The following is a 5,768-nucleotide window of genomic DNA, read 5'->3' on the forward strand; positions in this document are numbered from 1 at the left end:
GATAACAACGATGAGCATGTTTCCACATGATAATGATGATGCCAAAGATGAGAATATGTCTATGGTTTCACGTCTGAAAGTCTCAAGCTCGTGAATTCAATATAAATATGAGAATATCGAGCTATTTTTGATCCTCAATTTTTATTCTTCGATAACACTCGCTTTTCAAAAGACTTCAAAGTAGTATATGAATTGACGCCTTATGAGATTTATGACCTTATTCTATGTTTTCCCTGAGGTTATTTTTTTCATTGATAGTCTCACCTTTGTAATAATTGTTCCTTCAAGGCGCGAGACATACGATCATGATTATTCCATAACGTAATCTAGAGGTTACCGACCTTACGTCACTCCGATACAGACACAGTTTTTCTTTTGGACTCTCCCGCATACCGCGTTTATATGATATATGTATATGTATATGTATATGTATGGGGAATATGGGGAAAAAGGGCGAGCCGTTTATAGACGCACGGGCCACCTCGATCGCCTGTCTTTATATGATACGTATGACAATTATCCCGACGCGGGATGCCCGGACGCAGGATATACGTACAACGTGGACGGGAGCCGACGTTCCTCGGCAATATGATATGTTCTATTTTATGTATACACGTATAAGAAATGTTTTTCAAAGAAAGCATTACTATGGATATATGTATATATGTGGATCGGGCTGCACGTTCCGCAACACTAAGCACGCACCCGCACCCGCCCAAAGGCAGTACCCGTATGTACCAGCTACTTCCTTTTATCTCAGGATATGCCTATATTTCCGTCCACATTTATTCGATGCTTTGTATCATTTAATATGTTATTTCTCATGCCTTACACACTCGGATATCGGCCGTACTAACGTCCCTTCTCGCGGACACTACGTTCATGCCCGCAGCAAACAGGCAGACGCGTTCGATCTAAGAGCTCGCCGGCACATTGAGAGCGCTCTAGTTATTCCGGGAGCTTCAAATTACCCTTATCTACTTTTGTGTGTACATATATTTACACGGTGGAATCCACCCCCTCCTTATGGATATATGTATCTTATTTAGAGGCTCGTACGCACGCGTGCGTCGTATATTTCGAATCCCTTGTTCGTCCTTGTTGTTGTATAATTTTTGGTAAAGCTTATTGACATTCGTTTACGAGTATGCTATTGATGACTATGTTGAGTAAAATATGATTGTATCATCCATATGGCCCACTCGTAGTAAGAATCGAATGTTAGATAAGAATGTTGTATAGTAGTATTTCGGCACCACAAAGCTCTCTAGTAGTCGTGACATAAACACTGACAAGTAATGCCTTAGATTTTGGGCGATCCATGTGAGGGACATGTTTTCTCTACGAGTGTGTATCTCGACCGTTGTGACGCGAACTTCTCGCTCGCATAATAAATGGCATGTTCCTTCTTGCCTCTTCATTGCGCGGCCGGGCGAGCATGCCGACCCGAAAGCCGTTCTCCACATCGATGTGCACAAAACAGCCAGCAGGCTCCCCGGCTCGGGTGGCACCAAGACTTGATTATTGAAAGTATTTCTTGATTTTGTCGAATACCTCTTGGCATTCCTCTATCAACTTTGTGGGAGCGTCTTTCTTGAGTAGTTTGAGGATTGGTTCCATAATCGCAGTTGACTAGGCTATGAATCTCCTGATGTAGTTCAGCCTTCCTAAGAAGGTCATGACTCTTCTCTTGGTTTGGGAGGCGGCAGTTCCTGAATTGCCTTGATTTTCGTAAGGTCTAGTTCAATGCCTCTTTGGCTGACTATGAACCCTGGGCCACTCCGCCAGCACCCAACTACGCATTTCGTCAAGCTTAACTTCTCAAACTTGCGAACCCCAGAAGTCGGTCGAAGAACTTGCGCAGGTGCGTGGTATGCTCTGAACTTTCTCTCGACTTTATGATAACATCGTCCACGTAGACTTCGATCTCTCGATGCATCATATCATGAAACAGGGTAGTCATTGCTCTCATGTATATGGCGCCGGTATATTTGGGACCAAACGGCATTACCTGTAATGGTAGACTCCCCAAGGAGTGATGAAAGCTATTTTTTCAGCGTCTTCTTCGCTCATGAGTATCCGACGGCACCTGCGAGTCAATCCACGAATGACTCAGCTCATGCGTTGGCATAGTTGTCGATGAGAAATGTGGACGTTTGGAAGGGCAAAATTTATCTTTCGGATCGTCTCGCTGAGGTCCCGATACCCACACATATTCGGATTTTCCCATCCTTCTTAAAATCCACACCGTGTCGTCAACCTGGCAGACATCACTTCCACTATTTTGGATTCGATTTGTTTTTCCACTTCGTCTTTTTATCCCGATACTTCGCAGGTCCAAGTATAAATGTCTGGGCCTTCGTCGACCGAGCAAAACCTTCTTTGACGTGGTAATATGAGCCACTATCTCAAAGGTTTTCACTCCCCGGCATGTTGCGTATGACTGTGCGAAGATATCCACATATTCCCTCAATAGATCTATGAGCTCTTCTTTCTGTGGTGCTTCCAAATGCGCACTAATTTGTGTCTCTTTAACATTCGCTTCATCACCGAGGTTGATTACCTCGATTTCGTCTATGTTTTATTTTTTTCTTGTCTTCCAATTCTTCTACTCGGCCTCCTGGCATCATCGTCTCCTCGTCGTATTCCTCGTATTCTTGTTTGTCATTCTTCTCATTCGTTTCATAACATTTTTGGTTGTTTTATTATTGTTATTACTGAAAAAGAGAGGCAAAGTAAAATTAGGTTTTTAGTATTGTTCATTATGCACGGTTATAAAGAATGTTTTATCGTTATTAGTAAAAATATTTTTGCGTAAATCGGAGCTTTCATTGATTCGAAAGTAATTGGTTACAAACTGTGGTCCTAGTCCAGAACAACATCAGACCATTCTCGTTTTTTTAAACATCACGAGATAAATTTTGAAAAAGGGCGATCATTTGGGCCTTGGCTGATGTCACCGTTTTAGTAAAAAGATTTAAAAGAAACCCATCTCTCTACCGAGGGGCCAAGAGGGAAGTGGATGTCCAGTTATCCAAGCGTTCTCCTAGCCTCAGACTGCGTATGGTAGGTATCTCCTGGCATTCTTTGACGATTGCGCAGTATCCTTCCTCTCGGAACAGCAGCTCCAAGCCCTGGTCAGCTTCATCATCTTTTCCCCCCGTACGGGCATCCGGTCAGAAATGACGAGAGATAACTCGAAATTGCTGAGGAAATCCTCCCTTCTCGGTTCCCTTTTTGTGGCTCTTGTGAGCTCGTCCTCGCTAGGAGTATACCCCAGGCCGAAGTGGTGATTTTATTTTGGGATTGGTATTGGCTCGGTTATGCCCTCCCAATCTTTTCGTGCCTTTCCCTGATTCAAAACCATTCCTTAGCATCATGGAGGCAATCATTTTGTAGACTGTGGGCATTGGCTTGTCACCCTTTTCCTCAGCATGGGTTGCCCCGATGTATTCTACCATATGGAAGTCTGATCTGTTAGGATTTTCTTCGATCACTGGTATGATGTTGCAAGGATACTTCATGTATTTTTTTCAGCTGTGATCATGATCTATCGGCCTTACCACTTAAACTTTATTACCTGGTGCAGTCATTGATAAAGACGGCACCTATAGCAGTATCCATGGTCTTCCTGTGAGCAAGTCATACTTCAGCGTGATTGCCATGACTTCCGCACCACGCGGGCGCAGGCAAAAGTCCTATTTGGACGCGTTGCAGAGTCCACCTCCCCTAAAGAGTCATTTTGGGACCCATCAAATGCCCTAACGTTCGTCCTGCTCCAGCGAACCTTACCAATGTCATAGCCAAGTTGTGCCGCCGTGGCTGTGCGGCGTATGTCGAGGCTCCCCGCCCATTATCCACGAGTACTTTTTCTATCACTTTGTTATGACATTCCATAGTGATATAGAGAGCCCTATTACAAGGGTTCCTTCAGCCCACACCCTTCTCGGGAAGCGCATTTTATGTTCTTTGATGATGACACGAGCTACTAGCCCTACGGCATCTTCCCTTTATTCGTACCGCCGCGCCGGGTGCTTCTTTCACAAAGTGTTTTCGAGCCGGCCTCTTCGGCATAACATCTTCCTGAGCTGGTCATGCCTTGGGTCGTGGTTGCTTGCACTGCAACTGGCTCCTTGAGATCGGCCACTGTCTATTGTGTCACTTGTTACTCCGCGCCTTGACACCTAGAGTCTTCGAAATTACATAAAGCTTGACGAATCTCAGTGCCGGGATTAGGACTTCAAATTAGGACGCCCCGGAGCGCGAGGAAGCCATCGTCCGTTAGATGGACTTGACTGTCCTGGGGACTAATGCCTTATAAGCTACCTAGTCTTCGTCCTTCTCAATCATATGGACTCCGTTATTTCCGTGGTTAGGCAACGGGTTTGTGTTTACATTGGGAGCTACCATTTCTAGAATGATCTCCCCTTTGTCGATCAGATATTGGATTCTATGTTTGAGATTTATGCAATCTTCTGTACTGTGCCTATTGCCTCCTGAGTGATAGGTGCAAGTTTGATCGGCTCTGAAAAACCTATTCCCAGGCTGAGCCGATTTCGGGGGGATTTTTTTGGATGAAGCCTACGGCGTGTAACCTTTCAAAGAGTCGAACCCTTAGCTCTGGCAGCCGTTGTGAATCCCCTTTCTTGGCCGGCTTCCCTCTCGGTGCCGGGACACAGAGCATTGGGGACGTTGTGCCGCGGTGGTCGATTTTTGGTAGTTCGCAGGTAGACAGATTCGTGGTGGGTTGTTTTGTGGTGGTCGGCTCGTGTTGACAGGTCGTTATTTGGCAATTCCGCGACGTCGGTGGTCGATAAGTTTGTCGTTAGCGGTGATTGGTACAGGTGGAGCGGCACTTTTATTACCCGTGGGGCCACGTAAGTCGGTACAACACAGAAGCTATAGCCGCATAGAATATAGGTTAGGGCCGGGCGATATGCAGCAATCGCATGCGCAGGGTGTAGTTTGATGAGAAGATTATGGTTCTTCCCACCTTTGGGGATTTAGGCTTGGAGTGTGGGATATGTTTGTCCCGTCCTCTTTCTTTTAGCGGAAGACCCCCGCAGCAGCTTGGCCAGATGCCTTATTGAAGATGCTGACAATTTTTCCAGATTTGAGACCAATTTCTATGGCCTCTCCCATCTTGACCAATTCGGCAAATGGCCTTCCAGCCATGGACAACATCCTATCGTAGAAATTCAATTTTTGTGATTGGACGAACACGAAGACTCGCTCCTCCTCACACGTGTGGTCGCACATCGGGCCGCTTCGCCCATCTACGGGCGAACTCTCTCCGTAAGTACCCGCCTGACTTTTGTTTGACCTTCGGGAGGCAAGATTTGGCCAGTACCGTTTCGACATTGAATCGAAACCTTTCCATGAAGGTTTCTGCCATATCTTCCCAAGTGAGCCATTGGCGGATGTCTTGGGTTGCGAACCATTCGGCGGCTTCGCCTGTTAGACTTTGGCAAAATAGTCGCATGATCAGAGGTTCGTTCTTTTTTACACCGACAACTGGTCGCAGTAAGAACGGAGGTGTGCTTTCGAATTTCTTGTCCCGTTGAACATCTCAAATTTTGAGATCTTGAATCCCTCTGGTAGATCCAAGTCCGAGTGCATGCACAGATCATCGTATCTCAATCCTGTGGACCTTTTAATCACTCTGTTGGACCTTTCTAGTAGTTTCTTTCATTTTCCTTTCCATGCCCTTCTCACGCTTGTCGTGTTTGGCTCTCCCGACCTTCTCCATTTCCTCATAGTGGTCTAGT

This window comes from Lycium ferocissimum, unplaced genomic scaffold, assembly GCF_029784015.1.
Source record: "Lycium ferocissimum isolate CSIRO_LF1 unplaced genomic scaffold, AGI_CSIRO_Lferr_CH_V1 ctg7376, whole genome shotgun sequence".
NCBI classification, from domain to species: domain Eukaryota; kingdom Viridiplantae; phylum Streptophyta; class Magnoliopsida; order Solanales; family Solanaceae; genus Lycium; species Lycium ferocissimum.